At 41.9% G+C, this 21,026-nt stretch overlaps 1 protein-coding gene across 2 annotated transcripts in view; it reads right to left on the reverse strand.

Annotated features, from left to right (window-relative positions):
- Positions 1–794: 794 nt before the first annotated feature.
- The window catches only part of LOC111066924 (patj homolog), a 32,759-nt gene continuing 12,527 nt past the window's right edge, over positions 795–21,026 (reverse strand). For both annotated transcript variants that reach the window (XM_022355875.2, XM_022355874.2), the window contains one exon: positions 795–879. The gene's annotated coding sequence lies outside the window, so the exon portion shown is untranslated. The remainder of the gene's footprint in view (positions 880–21,026) is intronic.

The raw sequence follows: 21,026 nt of genomic DNA on the forward strand, positions 1-21,026 counted from the left end.
TTAGAAGCTACACTTAAGAAAAGCAAACCGTGACAGTCACGCCGATCGACACAGCCCGCCCCACAGACCGACATCGTCCAGGCCTCGGCCCTACCTAGTTAAATATATACCTATATAAATGAATTTACTCGTACTTGCTAGGAATTGTAAATTTTATGCTACATAAATCCGAAAAGGACAATAAAAATAATCTCTCGAATATTTACAGCGGGCTCCAGGCGGGGGGTGGGAGTGTGGTGGGGTTGGGGTTGGGGTTTTGGGACGCGGTCTTTGGGGGATATGTGAGAACTACCAGGGCGCCTATCATCTCATTCTCATCTGCATGCTAAACTGGGAAAAATGTTTTGCAATATTTGTGTATGAATAAATTTCGTTCCATTTGTAGCTGGCTGCTGCTCTTGTTGCTCTGTTTGAAAATTGTTTTTCTGGTTGATGTCCAAGTTTTGATGGTGACAACTTTTTTATAGCTCCGTTCGTTTGTTTGTCCGCAGAAATTGTTATTAATAATTTATTGATACAACAATCTGTGATATATTTTAGAATCGTTCCGTGCCATGCTATTTATTTATTTATGCATTTTTTAGTTTTCAGGCTTGTTGCCAGGAGTTTTGTGTGTACTCGTATGTATGTATGTATGTATGCATGTACATATGTATGTGTCTATATAATTTAATAGTAATGTAGGGATTGAATATACTAAACTACATACAAATTTTTCCGATGTGCTCAGTGCTGCAATCGTCCCCTTTTTTGATAAATAGTTTTGGGTTTCCAATTTGGTGAGGGTTCTGCTACTGCTGGTTCTCGTTCTCGTTCTGTTGCGGGTGGTGTGGTGTGGTGGTTGGTGCCTTCACATCGCTGATATAAGGGTCATATAATCTGCAAATATACGCGAAGCGAACAAATATGAAAATTCGATTAGCGGTCGTCAATTCAGCGGCATAGCAAATACTATACATTATTCAACGGCCAGTCAATGCCATATCCACCCGATTGAATCCGAAATTCTGTAGGTACACACAGCCGTTTGAAGCCGTGTCCATTCAGTGAATATCAAAGTGTATGGAAATAAAAAGTTCGTGGTCAAATTTGGGCCACAATTTATACGATTTATACTTTGAACAAAGGACTACAACACATTTGGACAGAGGTCATACTGTTTCTATCTATTTATTGGATGAGCTAATTTGGTGAATAAATATATTATCAGACAGAAATATTCCGATGCATCGCTGCAAATGGTCATCAATTTTGTTCAGGCAAATGACGTAAAGGTTCAGCGGATTCCAATTTGTTGTCTGGGGATATACCTACAAATTTAATCAAAGTAGAGTTGAAAATAGTCAATGAATTTGTTTGCTTCTGGAGTTTATTATCCTTAACCTCGGGGATCATTTACCAAATGCTTGATGGGGAAGTTTCTAATTTTTAACAGAATTTTGAGTATTTTTGCAACTGTCCCAATTTAATGGGTAATTCTCTTTTACTATTAGCCCCAAAATTACTTAGCCGTTGTATGTATATTAAATAATTTAAAACCTAAATAAAAGTCTCCAATAGAATGTGTTTAAATAACCAAAACCAATTTGTCCAGATAATGACAAAGCATAGGAAACATTTTATACCAAAATGAACACACTTCTGTTATCGGTTCATCTACATCTACACACTCGTTTGTACATTTATAAAGTAGGTTTTTGTGTTTGCGCACTTTGGCCGCCACACACGCCGAACATAATCATTATGCCATCCAGAACTAACAATATTTAATGGGTTAAATAAATTTAGTGTATGGCACCCAAATTAATGAACTTTCGCCAGCAATTAGCTCATATATATTTATTACATAATGCATGCGAGTAATTTCTGATAATGCGAATGGGTGTTCCCCACATCGTCGCATAGACCTAACCCCAGAGGCAGCCTCTGCCGCTGCCCCTGCGCTGCCACAGTCAATAGCGTTTGCCATTAGCTCTCCACACTTACTGGCTCTGGTTCAGACTCATTCTGTATAATGGACCATTCAGTTATTTGTTATTAGCCCAAATGGGCATTCAGCATTCAGCAAACCTAAAACCCAGCCCAAAAATATGGCCTCACTCGGGCACTGGGCAGTGCCCAAATGTAGAACTTCCAGCCAAAGTCCAATCGATTTTAATAGTCACAAGCCCAAAAGGTTTTCTCTCGAGGGAATGGCGGGTGTTTGTCTGCATCTACATACGGTGCGTCTCAAAAGTATAAGTTAAGTACATACACATGAAACCTACATCATATTTTATTTATTTCATGCCATATTGTCAGTGTACAAAAGTAGTCAGATGTGCGAAGAAATTTGATAGCAAAGCAAACGAATATTATTCAACGATTTATTTACAATTTCAGTGACTTTCTCGATAGCTGGCTCCTTTATTGCTTCCCATACTAATAACTGATTTCGTTTGATAGCCAAACAAGTTGTAAAGCCATGTGTATGAGAGTATACAATGACCTGTGAACTTACAAAGGAATATTCCCTTGAGGGAAAGTGGGCAAGTCCTAAGTCAAAATTGGAATAGCATTTTTGATTTTATTCGGACAAGAGACTTCTATTGTGGGACACACAATATTTAAGTGGACCTTGCCAATTTACATAATTTGTATAAAATCTATAAATCTGCCACTGCTTTTCACTGTCTTATAGTTTCGAAACGCACTGTGGGCCCGTGCAGAGCTGTGAATAGTCTGGGGCTGACAATTTTTTAATCAACACGAGCCGGGCAGCAACAACTGGCACTGGAACGAACTTGCTGGGCAAATACTCAACTCAACAAGGAAATGTCGCTTACGAAAATAAGTAAAAAACCAAATGCAAAATATTCCATGACCATTTTGGCACGTGCTCGCTATCCATTGTTGTAGCTTTGGTTGTTGTTGTAACTGTGGTTGTTGCTGTTGTTGTTGGTGATTGTGTGAACCTTGATTAACGCAACAGGAGAGATGGTGGGTGGGTGTAAGGCCAGGCAACATCAGCGTTAGGAATATTGTTGCTGTTTGCCAAATCTCTCGACGCTGTCTCTCTAAATTTTAACTATGAATGTCCTGGGCTGCCAGTGCCATACAACAGTAACAACGAATGGTTATGTGGTTATGTATCTACGTGTATGTGTGTGTGTGTGTGGGTGTGTGTGGGTTGGCTGTAAAATTTCTTTACCAAAACCTTCTTAGCTTGGCTTAGTAGCCCCGCACCGCCATTGTTTGTGTATTTGCATTTCGGCTCCTCTAGTGCCTTGTGCACCCCATTACCCCATCAGGCGTGTATCACCCACCCACCCCTTTGTTGGTTGCTCTGTGGCGGGGTGTGAAATTTCATGCATATATGTATCTATGAGATACAGTGCGGGTGCTGGTGCGGCTGTCTAAGTGTACGTGTATGTGGGTGGGTGGGGGTCTGAATGTTCGTGGAAGAGTTCGTGCCTCGCCTTTGGCCTTTTTGCAGCTTTTACTTTTTACCCGCTTTCTGTTTGTCTTGCTGTTGTTGCCTTTGTTTGCTGCTCCCACAGCCGCTGTTGCTGTTGCTGTTGCTGCTGCTGTTGCTCCTCCTTGGCTTTGGTTGTTCGGACCGCCTCGAGTCAGTCGCAGTCGCAGTCAGCAGCCCTTTGACCAGGTCGGATGATTCGCCAAGGAAGAAAAGAAACGGCGTCACATTCAAATACCTCAGCGAGTGAAATGTAAATCGTTTTTTCCGTTTCCCATTCCGTTGGCTAGGTAACTGGGGAAAAGGTATTGGGTTGGTGTTGGTGCTAGTGCTGCAAGTGCAACAGGCAAAGGCAAACGAGGTTTGGGGCACCTTGAAAATTTTGATAGCTGAAGCCAGTAATCGCAGCACTCTATACATTCCTCGATGGTGTTTTGTGTGTGTTAAAAATCTAATTTTAATTTATATTCAAATTCCAAGTCCAAGCCACAAGTTGGTCGGAAAGTGGACCATCTGCAACACATCTAAATCCTTGTGATCTTATGAATTCAATAACCATTAAGTACTCCGGTATATAGGGTACAACTCTATGGGGATCCAACCCTTTTCTGGTGCTCTACTTTATTGTTATTGCTAGAATTTTATATGCCACCACATGCAGAGGCAGCAGCTGCGAGCAGGAGAGAAATGGCAGAGCACGGCAGCACAGGACAGGGAGAATTATATGAAGCTGGCCGCAGCCAGGCCAGGCACAGTGGGTGAATGGCGGTGAAATATCGCGCCAACTATTTTGTGGGTGTGTGTGTGTGTGTGTGTGTGTGTGTCCTGGCAGGGAACCGCAACGTGTTATGCAAATCTGGCAGCGTTGGCTGCGGCCCGTTGCGGCCCGCTGCGGCCGTGAGGTGTCCCCGGCCATGTGTCGCGTCGCCCGGAACAGTATTTGTATTTGTGCCGTGAGCTCTGTTGACCATCTGCAGCGCCAACGGTGGCATCAAAAACAATTTAGGAGCTTTGCTAAGCTTTGCTTTGCTGCTCTGGTTGCTCTGGTTTTCCTTGGTCGGCACTTTTTTGCTGCCATCCCGACTCTTCACCTCTTTTTGATTCACTCAAAATGTTCATTTAAATTGCAAAAACTCCATTGTTTCGTGCTCATTGTTCTTTTCATGTTTACCTGCCATCTTTTCGTTTCTTTTTTTTTTTTTTTGCTCTTTCCTCAATTAGCATTTTCCGGACGAAGGAATATAAAAGGGGTCAAGGGGGAGTGGCAGCTGGAGGTTGTCGCATTAAAAATGATATCCTAAGTAGATTATACAAATTGCTAGCAATTATATTTAATAGCTCTTTCAAGTGGGGCACATAAACGGAGAGAGAGAGAGGGAGAGAGAGAGAGAGAAAGCGTACCGTTCAGGCTTTGAGCGAGCGATGGGTTCTTGAGGCGTTTTCCCTCTTGATCTCGCTTTTCTATTTCCATTCGCAACTCAAAGGGAATGGCAAAGCAAAAGGCACCTATTTATCAACTAATAAACCGGTCAAGAACAGTCAAGTCTCAAAGCTTTAGCCGAATATAAAAGTACCAATATAAATAGACAGCAAGCGGAGTGAGAGCCATGGGAATTTGCCAGTAATCGTATTCAAAGGCTGATTTTAATGAAAGACTAACCATTGGATTTTCACTATTAAAGATAGGCGCAGTCCGGACTTTTCGGGCACGAGCCGTAACAACAGCTATAAAAATGAGAATTTTCATGCCCGCACGACGAGGCATAATGCAAATTTAAAGCACCTACAGCCATCGTGTTGAAATGGAGCTCGTGCAGAACGGGCATAAAAAGCGAATAAAAACGTAGTTTCTGTTTATTTCTAGTCCTCAGTGCAGAATTTTTCATTAAGACTATAAAATTCTTCATCAAACTTGTGCAACTCGCTCTGGCACTTTCGTTGGCCTTTCAACGCGAAGTTCTCACTTAAAAAGTTCACCCAATTAACAATCAGAATGCAATTTGTATAATTCGCAATTAATTTAATTGTGTATTACATTTCCATTCACTTGAAAGTACAATAAAAACTGACGACAGACAGCACACGGATAATGCAGTTCATTCTATGCCTGTGGCCACTGGATGTACGGGGTACTCGTACATCTATTTATTTTTAATTATATTTAATTAACCATGAAACCTGGTTTAGTTTTAGTATATTTGAATAAAATATACATTATACATTGACTGTCAGCTGGTAGACAGTTTCAGTATGCTTTATAATAGTTTAATTTTATTCTATTTAACATCATAATAAAATAAATTAAGTTTGATTAATGGTTGAAAGCTCCTAGAATACATAATTATTACCTATTAATGAAGAAATTGCTTTTTGCCTATTGCTCTGCCAGCTTTGAACATTTATCTGAATAAACATTTAGTTTTTAGTCAAAATAAAAGTTAATCAAGCCAGAAAAGTGAGTGCTCTGAGCCTACCATTTTTACTGAACAATATCACTAGATATCAATTCATTAAGCTGCACAATAAATTGATAAATTGATTAGCAGTTTCTCACGTACAAGTTTTTTAAATATATGTAAATAGTTATACGAGCACTTATGCCATCAAACAAATTTCAAGGAAATTCCCAGTTAATCCAACAATTCAGTCAACTCATTTGGCAATTGTCAGAGAATCTTGCTCCAATTAGCAATTAAATTTGTAAAGTTCCAGTAGTAAAACCTCCTGCTGCAGGAGACCTACGCCCGTTGCCCAGCGAAGTCCTTGCCATATACTATAACAAATGAAGCACATGTCCAATCACTTGTGCCATTTTGTAGGCCAATCAAAGTTTCTATGGCGCTTGGAAAAAAAAAAACCGAAAACAAAAACTGAAAACTGAAAAGTTGGAGAACTTTTGCCTCGATGCCTCAATTTCATCGACGGTCTCCGGCCACAAAACAATCAAAGCGGGCGGCCCGGCCCGGCCCGGCTCCAGCTGTGACCCATAGGGCGTGGCTGGTACACGCACACACACACGTAGACCTGGCCAAAAGGGGGAGTGGGCAAGGGGGCTGGGGTGCAAACAATAACTTCAATTATGAATATTTCAGGCAGCAGTGCAGAGGAGCGAGGGTCAGGCGAAAGAGTTGGAGCCCGCTCAAGGTGCCACAGCAGGAAAAGGACAAAGTTTGGTTCGTTGGGGGGAAACTTTGTGACTGCTCGGCTGAGGTGAGGACAGGTCAGAAGAAATTGACTTTGATCTTGGTTCTGGTGTTGTACGTGCCACCAGGGCCATGTCCTTTGCCGTGTCTCTGACTCGAGCTCGAGCTGGGGTTGGGGGTGGGGGCTAGGGTTCTGGCTCTGGCTTTGTTTGCCATTCAAAGGCAATTTAACTGGCCCTGGCTGGGCGAAAATAAAAGAAGGATGCCAAAGTTGAACAAACAGCTCCCTCAGATGTCTTTTGGATGGGCAGTGGTGGTGGGTGGTGGGTGTGGGACAATTAAATTGGCTTTGCGCCTCGTTTAATAAGCATAATAAGGCGGATGGCCGGGTCACGAGGTCGGGCTAATTAATAATTAAATTAAAGTTCCGTCCGAGCTATAAAAGTATTAATTGCTGTCCACAAATCTGGCTTAAGCCAGGGCCCACACAGGCTGCTTCCCATCGCAATCCCTCAAGTGGCCAACAGCCAACCTCACGTCAAAGCACCACCCCACCACGCCCCAAGCCACCCTTTCCAGAGCAACACTTCCGCTGCCAACTTCGCCGAAGTGTTGCCTTGTTGCTTCCGGTGGCAGCTCAAAACCAATTGCACATTCACCCAGGGCCCAGAGCAGGGATTGGTGGCAGCACGAGATTGGATTGAGCGATAATAAAAAATGAGCAATGCCCCAATGAAACACGATGCATGTAATGTGCGACGAGCAAGCAAAGAAAAAAGGCAGGTCTTCCGCTTCCTACCCCATCTTCCTACCCCTGCCACTGCCTGCCTGTAGGACAACTTCTGGTGGCGGCATTTTGGCGCCATGTCATATTGACAGTCTTCTCCAGCTTTCCATCTCCACCGCCACTGCCACTACCCCCCTCACAGTCTTATTAATATTGAAGCAACGTGAAACTGTCGTGTGCTTGTCCTCCCAATAGCCGCATAAAATGCTCGAGTCGGAGATGGAATGGCTGGGGCAAGTGCCAGAGAGAGTGGAAGTGGATCTGTAACTGGAGCGCGTGGTAAACATCCGGAGCCAGAAATTGTATTCCAATAAAATGATTTATTTGCCCATATTTCCGTCAAGCAAACAGGAGGAGAGGAACGGGAGCCGGAGCCCCAAGTCAAACTAAAAAAAAAAAAAAAAGGAGGTGGAATATGAAGTGGGAACTCAGTGACATGTGGAAATATGCCAAAGCCTCGTTCTTATTGTCTTATGGCACGCGTCAAGGACATGGGCAGGACGCAGCGCGAACAGGGCACAGGATTCCTTGTGAGTGGGCTCCGGCGTGAATTCCTCATAAAAACGTAATAATTTCATTCCCAAAAAGGCCAGGACAGGCCTGGCCAGCCTAGAGACAGGGCATGTGAGTGTGTTGATAAGAGTGCCGGACCATAGCAACAGATTTCCCATCTTTCACTCATCCTTCCGCTCAGCCTCCTCTACCCCTGGTCCTGTGCTGTCCCGTCCCGTCACATACTGTCATCCGCCTTCGTTTTATTGCAGCCGCAACTTTTATTAAATAGCCATGGGGAACAAGCAAACGAGCAGAAGCAGAAGAGAAAGAACGGGCGAAGAAAAACCATTTCTGGACAACCCAAAAAATGTGGAACCTTATCTGCAAATGTCGTTTGCCTTCCTCTGGTCCTAACGATATTGGGTGAAGGACACGAAAAGAAAGTAAAGCAAAGCGAAAGCCAAAGCCAAATAAAGAAAAGAATAGAGAACGAAAAGGAAAGGAAAGGAAAGGATTCACTTTGGGCCCGCCTTTAATGGCCTTAAAATAGCTGCCATGAATGCCATTTGCCGAGTTTATCAAAGGCAATGCCAAGCCATTGACGTAGATAAATTTAATTTACCTTCTTTGGCTTGTCTCTACTCGTGTATTTATTTATTTAGATGCTGATTTTGAAAACGAATTTGCTTGATGGCACAATAACATCGAATTTTACGTAGCTTATCAGAGACTAAATTGAGTTAGGGGAGACGAGACAGAATCCCTTCGACAGGGCACAGTGGCGTATGCGTAATGAACGCACACACGCACGCACGGATACATCACGCATACGCCACATGCGCCCTTTCGGCATTGGAGCAGTTCTTTTGCGCAATTCCCGCAGCACCCGCATTAGGCACGTGTCATCAATATTATCGACAGCATCGAATTTTAACGGGTAATAGTTTTTTATTCCACTGCCCACTTTCTGATTGCATTTGCATAATTTACATGTGTCATCATTCAGCGAGCACATTTGCATTCTACAAATTATTTCGCATTCAACATAATGCTGACACAATTGACTTTAGCTTCAGTTTCCCTTGATGTTTTATTCACTTTATCAATAAATCTGATTGCGCAACATTGTGCATATTAAATGTGATATATGAAACATTTTAATTGAAATTTAATTTGCGGAAATGGGACTAATAAAACAAATGAACCGAACGCAAAGTCGAAAGCTTGATTCAATTACAATAAAATAAAGAAAAAAGGTTGTGTACGGTTAACGCAATAAATTGCATTCGAACGATTTTCTAAGCACTTGAATTTCAATTGTAATCTTTTGGGTATAAATTCTGACATTCTTATTCAATCGTACAAGTCCATATGCTGCTTTTTTTGTGCATCTAACGTCATTTGAGATAACAGAATCAACGTCAAAAACCATAAATTCATCTGTAATTCTATTAGTTATTTAACAATCTATGAATAAGTGCCTCAAATCGATATTGACCTTTTCGTCAATGGTCAAGGCTCAGGACATTTCAGCAGACATTTATTGTTGAAGGCAGTATCAAATAATTGACATAGTAATCGGACATGTACTCTTCTGGGCTCTAGGATTAAGCTCTTTGCATGGGTTCCTTGGGCATTCCTTTGGCACGTCGTGATACCATCAATTAATGTTGATAAATATTGATTACATTTTCAAGGGCTTTGTCATTTGTCCCCATGACTAATTTGATGCTTGACAAACCCACCATTCAAGCTTCTAACCCAATCATTTAATTGCAATTAGAGTTGACCTTCTGTGTCCCCCACTTGTCAAGCACTTCTCCCATCCTTAATGTGTGACGTAGCAGCCACCGCCTTGATGGGCCAATTATAGCAGTCGAACTGAAAGAGTTGAGAAATGAGGAAAAGAGCACTGAACAGTACTTTGGCTGGGAAATTATTCAATCAATTTGTGGCCAGCATTGGCGTTGGACGCAGGGAAACATTCCATTTTTTTGCATAATTAATAGTCCGGCAATAGCCAACAAACAGGCGATGGGTCTCGGCCCTGATGCACTGAGGGGGGATGGTAATCTAATGGCATTTTAATTACTATTTGAAACGCAAAAGGGCAAAAGACCTAAAAAAAACAATATCAAGGTTCAGCACGGGATACAATACACATACACATATATATATGTATTTTATTTTGTTGGTGTAGGTGGCACTGTTACAAATGGACGAGCTATAAATTATCAGAGCCATAGTGTCCATCACGTTGAAATGCTTGAATTTTTCATTGCTTGCATTTCAATTTCATGGGCAGCCATTAAAATTGACAGCCCATACACACACACACACACTGACACCCATTCCACCCCTCGCACCCTCGCAATGTGTTGATGGGAGAGAGACAGAAAAAGAAAGACAGACAAAGAGTGAGCTTAAAAATATTGAAATGTCGTGTCTACGAACAGAATACCCCAAAGGGTTTGCCCAAAAAATGGCTCGAAACAGATTCGGGTGAGCTCTCTTTTTTTTTGACACTCGGTATTCCAGAGACGAAGGATATATTAAATTCGTATATATTTTTATTCGAGTTTTCAACGCCTTTGACTGTACATATTATTGATCAGGATCGACAGCCACCCCACAGCAATAATATGTAATAATACTAAGTGCATTTTGCTTCCCACTTTCTGCAGTTGTGGCTTTATTGCTATTAAATTATCTTGCTGGTCTGCTCCATTTTTAAATTGAATTAATGTACATATTTAGATCTCTGCAGACTCAAAGTTCATAGTTTGAGTACCAGGTATCTTCTGGTCGTATCACTCGACCCGACCCCTTTCGCTCTTAGTTATTTTCTCTGTTCAGCTGTTGTCAAATTTTCTGTGTTTCCCCTTTGTGCTGCCATTTTTTTCTGGTCTCAATTTTGATGTTTTTGTTACTGCTCTTTCTTTCTTTCTTTTTTTTGCTGCCCTTTTGTGGGCATCCCAACGCGATTGAGTCTCTGTGGCTTCTTCTTCATCTTCTGCGGAGGCTCTCATCTGCTTTTTTCGCTGCTCGTTTTGTGCAATAATTTCCCTGCGTTCCTTTTTCCACTGCCACTGACTTAAAAGCATGTTGCATAATTTACGCGCTGCGAAATGCCAAGCGTAGTGGCGTGGTGGGTGGAAGAGGGTTCAGTTCAGCTGATTTACTTTTTGCTTGGCTTTGGGATTTGAATTCAGGCTGGGTTTTGGGATCGAGTTTGAGTTCGTGTTGGGGTTCGGGTTGGGGTCCGGTTAGGGTTTGGGTCTGGGTGACGAAAAGTGCCACACACACACACACACACGCATATTAAAATGTTTCTTTGCATTTCTGATTTGTGGCTGCAACAACTGCCGCTTCTCTCACCACACCCCACTGCTGTTACTGCTGCCTAATGCTGCCCAACCAACAGCCGAAAAATTCGACCGAGCCATCATTTAGAGTCAAACGGGGCGTGGAAGCGGCTAATGTCATCGGGCATTACCCATTCATGGACTTGGATCCCAGGGGCGAACCAGAAAGCATCCCAGTTGGCTCTTCAATTGCAGATTGGGAGGGGAATTCGAGCCCCGTATTTCTGACTGATTTACTGGTTAATTGATTGACAGACTGAAGTACCGACTGAATGTAGTAATAACTATGACTATAGCTATGTGACTGAATAAAGCTAAATGGCAGGGAAATTGATAGCACGAATGGGTGTTTTAAATGAATGATTGACAAGATCTTTAGCCAATTGATAAAAATTATGCTTAGAAATTAGTACACTGATTTACTTCTGATCGATTTAATATTTGGAACCAAAATTGAATAGCTGCGTCACGGTCTAATCTAACACGCACGTACAATATTGACTGATGGACAGATTAATTGAATGAACGACTGAGTGGCTGCCTAAGTGTCGGGCTAATTAACTGATTCACTCATTTACTGCTAGATTATACGGTTGAATGATCATTCGAATGAATTTTTTGTTGAGTGCGTGACTGATAAACCAACTCCTTGACACTCTGCTTGATTCACTGAATTCTGGATTGACTGACTGACTGAGTGGCTATTTGTTTGCATGACTTTCTGGGTAAATAATTAAACTTACTTTTTCTGATAGATTTGGGCTTTGGAAAATTGTCATATGGCATGACTATCTGTCGCACGGATTTAATAACCAAATGGCAGCGTGTCGCGGGCTCTGACTGATTGAATTATTAACCAGCTGACGGGCTGCCGCTTTATCTGTCTGACTGTGATTCAGTGATTGACATGTATTTTGATTTGCATGTGCCTGCCACTCGATGGATTTATAACAGTGCCAAATATCAGCCATCAAATGTGTCAAGTCAACGCTGACCCACAAAGCTGATGGGTTGTGGTGTTAGCTTTAAGCCACAATAGTTCCACCCACACACCGCCTCTAGAGATTACAGCTTGGTCCTTGGTGGAGAACGAGATTGAAACACTGAATTTATGCGCGCTAAACTTTATAATTAATTTCATTCGCATAATAAACGAACCCAAAAATGAAAATGAAGTGCAAATACAGGCCAGTGAATGGAGGGGCTTAAATTGAAGAGGGGTAGAGGAAGGTTGGCATTCTTGTTAGTGGTGCGGGCAAACGATTTTAAACAGCCGGCGACACTCACACACAAAGCGATAATTTAATGGCGCTTACATGGAAATCATTTGCGCAAAATCAATTTCAATTTGCAATCTGACACTGGGCGAAACAGTGACAAGACAGCAGTGGAAAAACTAAGCAAAGTTGGGAGAGAGGAAGGCGGCTTTGGGCGCTCGCTCTGATGGCTGATATCGTGCCCCTGTGGTTTCGCTGGATAATTTGTTTGCTCTTCTGCATGTCATGCTGTGAAATTTATTTTAAATACTAAATAACCAAACACCAAATACACATTTGGCACAAATCACACTCGTTTATCATCAGCACACTCCCGGGCAAGTCAATAGTTACATTTATTGGAAATAATTTAAATGGCAAGATATGACAAACATATGTACCCACCAAATACATATGTATAAATGTCATTCCAGTCGAAAAATTTGTAAAAAGAATCGATGTTAATATTGGCAGTCACTTTACCAGTTCACACGATCTCAAAATTACATTTTTGAACGTTTAAAAATTATATGTGAATCAGCTTTAAAAGTTATTTAAATGTCGATCGAAGAGGAATATATAATCAGGCACCTCTTTTAGAAAAATCTTGTTTGCAATTCAGACAAATTAGGTAGGTAAATTACTGTATCCTATGTACTCATTTGTGTCTCATATGTAGCTGTCATATCTGCAGTAGCAACTTTATCCCACCCGTCTGCGTAGCAAGCTTTTCATTCTTGCTTACTTATTAAACAAATTTTCGTAGTACGAGTATAATATCATTTATTAAACTTATTTAAATGAGGCATGCCGTATGCAACGCGAAGCTTTGATTTAGTGAGCCATATGAGCCGTACCATTTGGGCTCTCTGCTGGGGCGTAAGGATGTTCTGTTCCGTGTGTCAGGGCATTGTTGTACGCCAACAAATAATAGAATTTGTCTGGTTATAGCCATGACAGGTTCTGGCCCAAGCGCAGGATAATGTGCACGTCAGAGGGAGGCGCACACAGTAGCATTTTGGCCTGGCCAGGCCTGGCTTAGTTGTGGCATGGCTGCTGCGGCCACGTTTGCCACAAGCGCCACTCTCTCCGCCCCTCTCCATTCCCCTGATAGGCGCACGTTACGCGTATCATCATCAATCAAGACGGAACGGAACAGATCTGATCTGATACGTATGCATGTTATATGTGAAGCTTGGGGCCCTGGCAAACGATGCCCATGGGCAGCCGAATTTGTGGGCACGAAGCAAAGGAGCCTGCCCCACTGGGAGTTGGGACATTCAAGTGTCTCGAACTCTAGTGTAATATTATTCACATTTGTATTTATTTGATTCTGAGTGGGGGATTCCGAGGGGACAGGGAAATATTATCATTTTGTGTGTGTGCTAATTTAGTGAACTTTATGCACATTATTATTATTATTTGATTTATTAAGGTAGGTTTGGCTCCAAGATTATTACATTTACCTATATTATCTTTTTAGTTAATTATAATACATGTCTGAAGCGAGTACGCTTGGAGTCTTCAAGGGTGTGTGTACACCATCCTTTCATTTTCCAATGGCAATTATCAGCTCATTTTTATCATGATTGACATTCCACGCTTATCTGCTTAGTTCTCTTTATTGATTTGCCTGCCACACAAAGTGGAAAGTAAATTGTAATTTTCTCACCTCCACAATCCACACAATCACTGAAGTGCACCGCAAATACGTATACTCGCATGCCTGTAGTATGTAGTTAAATTAATGCATCAGTGTTGCAAGAGCACTCAAAATTGCTCCCCAGATGGCTTTCGTGGCAGGTTTCAAAATGGAGAAACTACTCAAATATTTTGTACAACTGAGGCGTACACGTACACTGCGTCTATTGCTGTTTTCACAGTGTGTGTGTGTGTTTTTTTGTGTGTGTGCGTGAGTGCGTGCTTGTGTATCTGTGTGCACTTAAAAATGCCATTGCCTGCTTTCAGGCTGCATTTGGTGCAAGTAAAAGCCGTGGCAGTGACAGACAGAAGCAAAGGCTAGGGAAAAAGGCAAAGGCAAAGCGCCTCGGGGCAGAGCCTATGCAAATGTGATCCGAGAGCGGGGCTGCAAGCCAGTCATGGTAATTAAATCACACTGCGAGTTGTAAGCGAGTTGTAATGCAACAACCCCCGCCCTCGAGCCGAGTGCCCGGACAAAGTCACCCCCAGGCTAGCCATTAGAAAAGTGCACAAGTGGATGGGAGTGGAATGGGGTGGGGAAGGGGGAGGGAAGGGTTGAGAGGAGAGCAGAGACATGGTATAGGGGCTGAGTGTTCGTGTTTGACAAGCAGCATTTCAATGCTTTCAACGCACACGCAAACTAACAAACAAACAAACAAACAAACAAATAACAAATATCATTACAGCGACTTACAAATGTATGCAAACGGCGGCAGGCTGACAAGCATGAAAATATTTGCACATACAGCTGTCCCAAAACATTCGTACACCCTCAACAGACAGCTCTTTGCTCTACAACAGAATTTAAAGTAATTCAATTTTTTCCCCAATTAAAAGTTTTGTCTCACTAATTGTCGAACCATTTATTGAGTTTGTTAATGGCACACACTGAGATTTGGGTAGACAAAAAAAGCCAGGCTGTTTGGGGCTTTACGTATAACTTTTGGACCAACTGTAGATGTATGTCATGTACACTTGAAAGGATATGAAAGCCCGCCTCGACAACTTACATACATAAAAGATGAAGAAAAATTGCATATAAATACGGAAAACACATCAGTGGGTTTCGGGAAGGGGAACACATACTCGTACCGCATATAGAGATGAAGATGAGAGAGCTGCTTGCGATTGTCAAGTGGTTGTATGTATGGGAGACAAGCGTTCAGCCGCCGTCAGCGCCGCTGCCTCCACCCAACCGCTCTTCGATTGAACTTTACCAAGCGTATACGTAATTTATGCATCTGCGTACATATACACGGCTGTACGTATACATATAAGTAATGTATGCATAAATACATGCACACCAGTATCATCTTCATTCAATATACATACATACATATATATGTATGTCTGTACATATGTATAACCCTTGTCGAAAGCATTTTCGCGTTGATATCAACAACAATAACTGTGAAATAGCATTACCAACAAAAAGAATGTCATCGCATGTAGAGGCGAAGACAGTGTGGGGTTGGGTGGGGTGGGGTGTGGTTAAGGGAATGGCGACAAACTCACAAAAGCCATCAACGGCTGGATCACGTACCGATGGTAGATTCCTCTTTGCTTAACCCTTTGCCAAACAGCCGCAAGCCAGAATATCGCCAGAAATTCACAACTAAAAAATATCTGGTTTGAATTGTAAATAACTTGGCTGTAACTAACTATTCCAATTCCTAGCATGGCATCTCTTTCCCTGATCATAATCATAAAGTTGCAGTTGGAGGTTGGGTACTTTTGGTGAAATATATGGCATAAGTATAAAGTGCAGCATTCATTTCATACAAATCGAAGTGATTTCGATCCTATCAAAATGAAACAGTCATTTAACAATTTAAGTTAAATTCCATACAATTTTAAGAGCGGTTAAAAAATTAAAAGAATCTCAGCAGACGGTATACCGGACGAATACCGGAATATAAAATTTTCCTCTTTTTTTTCTTCCCTTTTTTTCGTGCGTTTTTCTTCTCGCTTTTCCGCATTTTTTCCACGCTTTTGGACAGCATCGTGCTGGCAGAGGTCCACTCTGCATGTTTTAAGCTTTTCTTATCTGTCTTTGTCAGGCCTGTCGCCTGATCGCCTTTGCTTTCAGTCTTTTTTTCAGCTCTGCCTTGCCTCTTTTTCAGCCCCTGCTCTATTTGATTGTTTTTGCAAGGAGCTGTCATAAAAAGTTTGCCTTCAAAGGGTTAAGGCTGTTACACATTTTGCTGCATTCTATTTTTGAGTTTAAATGTTGTTGCACTTAACAAGATGCAGCAACAGCACACGAGAGGCAGGGGCAGGGGCAGTAACAGCAACAGTAGCTACAGGCGAAACAACACTTGCAGCAGCAGCAGCTGCTCCAACGGTTCTATTGACATTGCGTAAACTTTGAACTGCTGTGGGGAGCGGGGAAAGATAAGGTAAGGAGGACAATGGCGGAGTACATTTGTGGGGTAATCTTTGCATGCACAATGAGCTCTCGATGACGTCGCGTGTGTGTGCTCACGGCGGCCTATCTGGCAGCCACAGTAGAAGGCAACTTTCTGCAGCCGCGTGCAACACAAACAATAATGTAAGGGTAGATTCTGGGGACGAAGCTTTGATACCCTTCTATGCGGATCTATCGTATAATTACGTCTTTATGCTTCTATTAAACATATAATTAACAAAGCTGTATTAAAAGGTTTTTAAATTAAAATATGCACGAGAACTTCAGCAGCATAATTGCTTTGATAGATTTACGATACTAAGACCCGTTCTTGAAGGTTCTCACGAATGACTGAGATATTGTTTGCACTAAAAAATAAAGACTCTCTCTGCCAGGGTATTTAAATTTAAAACCCATGAGAATGAGGGGGGGCTTAGGAGTGGGAGGATGGGTATGTGAACGAGCGAGTAGGTGTAAAGCAGCCAAGGGCCGTCGACGCGGCCCGTTTACCCTGCAACTAAAAGTCTGGCAGAAAACAAATGCATGCAATTTGCATCTCGGCCACGTCGGCATCAGGATGTAAAACCTAATTAACGTGAATGAGACAAGCAGGATTACGAGCCACCCAAAATCAATGTCCAGTCTAAAGGGATCGAAAATACAAGCCGCTAAGCATGGAGTTGTTTTCGATAAATATCGTGAACGGTAATTAGGTAATAAGTACTCTGAATACAATTCTTTTATTATTTAAAGGAATTATTCCCGCAGGGGAAATAGAGGAATAGAATCTTATTAGTCTATTCCAAGTTTCTATGGATAAAGATTCTTTATAAAGATGTACCTTGACATGCTCCAAAAGGGAATAATTTCAACTTTGCGTTGACTCCCTTTGGTATAGTTTTTTTTTTGTGCAGATGAATTCTCACGATTGAACTTCTTTGAAATTCGGTTGAAAAGCCTCGCCTCGGTTGACCTAAATTCACTTGGCCGTGCTATTGATTCCATTTATCGGGAGTTGAAATAAACTTGACATGACATTGCAATGTTGGAACATTCCTTCAAACATTTGGCACACTATTTTCTGCTTTTAATCAACACTTCCCGAGCCATGTCAACACAATTCATGGTGAACAGTTTGTCAATACATTGATTAAAGTAAACCCGAATTTCCAGCAACTCAACTAACTGTTCGTTACAATTTCTGCATACATTTATTTGTTTAACTTAGTTTCAGAACTTAGCAAACATACATATGCACAAACATATGTACCTACAACAAAATAAATACGCGCTAAGTGAACATTTTTATCAATAAAACCAATTACGATGCCAAACCAAATATTTTGAACAAATAAAAAGGAGAAATTCTAGTGCACTAGCACTAGATATTTATTGTAGAAAACCAATTTCAAACGAGTGTAGGCAAATGTATTTTATTTGAATTCAATTTATGAACTATTTCTATTTTATTCATGTAAAAGCAGTCGGAATGTTTGAGTCGCGGGACACGTACTCGTACACCTGCCTCGACATTAATATAGTCAGTAGTATAAGTAGATTTTGCTGCATACATATACTATGTACATATGTGTAATGGCAGGATGGGCAGTGAGGTATTTTTTCGAGTACGACTCTTACTGCATCATCTGCGGAGAGACAATAAGAGACTGAGGAGGAACGAAAACTCACTCTTACCAAAATAAATTCATAGCCAAAATAGTTCGTATTAGCTGATTGATAACGGCATTGTTATAACCATAGAACTTTATGTAAAGATATATCCATTAATGTTCAGCATTATCCAAGAATCTCGACCACATGCGGTGGGCACTCAAGGGTCTCGTCTCCGTCGCCTCCCACCTCAGCTTTAGTGCCTTGATTACCAATTCAATCTGCAAACGAGCTGACATCGGCACTCGGCCGTACCTGCTGGAACATACACACAAAAAGGCCCACTCAAAGTGCCCATAAAACACTTACTCTCCCTCGCATTACCACTCCAACTCCCACTCGCACGTACACTCACGCGTACACTAACTGGGGGAATGGGTATAATTAAATATGAAAACATATGTTTGGCCATTGTTTTTCACAGACCCCCGGACAGAGGCGGAGAAAAATCAATAAAAATATCCCCCGATTCAGTGTCCTTTTACCATATTTATTACGAGTAAGAGTACGAGTACGAACAGCAGGAGCTGGCGAGGAGGAGGCCCAAGTGCATTGGGTAATTTGTATTTAAGCAAGTTAAGTAAATCAGCTGACGAGTCGGCGAACGCAAATCGTCAAATATTTATAGGCCTCGGGTTGAGTCCGCTACAAATTTTATGAGAACCGGTGGGGAGCAAGAAGGAGAGTGAGAGGCAGTGACGAGGGGGGGGGCCTAGTGGTATTGTCAATTATGAGAATTATGAGCAGTGAATGCGTCAGAGTAACGGCTGTTCAAGCTCATCCACTTCCAGCGTCTCCTTCTGCCCCGCCTCCAGCTCTACTCCACCGTCTTCTCCCCTGGCAATTGCGTCAGCAGTTAATTTTTATGTATTTTTAAAGCGCTGCCAGTCCCCCTTGACTGGCTTAATAAGTAGGCCCTGGCATGTATTAACGGCCATAAGCGACAAGGAGGCTAAATACTCGTATCGAGCGAAAGTCTGAGTGAGACAAGAGATAGTAGACCCTCGATACACAACTTGACGATGAGTACAAATTTATGCACTTCACTCGAGTGCTGCCCGAAAAAAAGAAAAAGAAAAATAATACACCAAGGAGAACAGGATGTTTAAACAAGAGAGGACGACGCTGTCGTTGAGAATTCCGACTATGAGTATACCCCGCTACTCGGCATAGAATTTCACAATATGGGAAAGATTTAATCTGATTTTAGATTAACTGTAAATTAAATCATTACAAGCAGCAGCGACTGACAGACGGAAAGACACACTTATTCAGGCAGTTTTTGCTTGTGCAACTATCTTCAAAGTTCTATCAGAACTTTCTATAAAAAATTATAGTCCACTAACAGGTGTTAGATTCTCCACAAATATACAAAAAAAGCGATCAAATCAATATGGAAGGCGGCAATAACTTTATGCATGTTTATTTTCGATTCATATTCTTTCCTATAAATCTGTAAATTTTTGTTCAATTCCATATGAGAATCAAGACACAAATACGAGTAAATTTGTACAGCGTATGCATTATGACATCAACTTTTGATGCTTATAATCTAAGATACGGATGGGCTGGACAGGCGGACATTGTTTGAAAGACTCGACTGTTGCGGCCTTGTATGAATATAATATGCCCTTGCACTCTACATCCACCGGGTATAAGGGGGGGAAGAGCAAAAAAGAAACTTTTTCACAGCGACAGCAAAATCTTTGTTGGTGTTATCAGCGTTTAATTAAACCATGTGTGAGTGCGAGAAAAAACAAAACAAAATAAGAGAGGAAAAAGCGAGAAAGCGAAAGAAGAAGTAGGAAGGAAAGCAAAGCTCATCTCCAACGCACTCAAGAGTGCAGCAAGAGGAGAAGAGCAGAGGATGTTGTCGATATGCCAAGATAAAGCCAGCAACTTGTTGTTGTCGCTGTCGCTGTGGCTGTGATGGTGCTGCATCTTGAAGTCCATGCACAGACAATTACAAAGAGAGCGTGGAGCACGAGGAAGCATGAAAGAGGGCAGGCCACTCCCCACTGTATTATGCTCTTGCCACATTATTGTTTCTTCATTTCACTGGCCCCGCACCACATAGTGGGATCCGGCAGCTGCCTCATTTACACAATTGTTGCATTAGATAAATGGCCCTGGCCCTGTCATGCACTGAGCAAGGGAACAGTCTAAAAACTTACTCAGCTGTTAGCAAGAAGGCCCTGGAACAAAAATAAAAGAAAAGTCTACCATTGAGCAAATATGGAATGTTGGGAAAATTCAGGTTTTATGCTGATTGATTATACTAGTATTCAAAGAGTAGAAGCGTCCTCTCCTCTCCTTTCCATTATCAGTTACCAGAGACATTGCCTTCGTTTCAAGTTGGATTGGAACTGCTTTGTTCCCTCTGTGTACTGCATATAGCACAGTATGTAGTAGGAGCAGCAAACGAAGAAGAAGAACCCTTCCAGGCACATACTTATGTGCGTTGATAGATTTGCATGCATGCCCGGGCCCGGGCCCAGGCTCGCAGGCTCCCAGGCTGCTGCCATTCTGGGAGCAGGAACCGGAAATGGGAGAGTGGCGCAGGAGAGGGAGGGGCAGCAATGGAGATGTGGATATTTAGAGAGCTCGCTGATGGCATGTTTGCGGTACAGTGTGAAATGCGTTTTAATGAGTTTTTTGTTCTCTCGTAATTATTTTTGCAGTCTGTTATACTTGTATGCGCAAATATACTCGTACGTTTTCTCCAAGGACCGGCAATCAAGCCTCCA

The sequence above is a fragment of the Drosophila obscura genome, unplaced genomic scaffold, assembly GCF_018151105.1.
Source record: "Drosophila obscura isolate BZ-5 IFL unplaced genomic scaffold, ASM1815110v1 contig_150, whole genome shotgun sequence".
Classification (NCBI taxonomy): Eukaryota; Metazoa; Arthropoda; class Insecta; order Diptera; family Drosophilidae; genus Drosophila; species Drosophila obscura.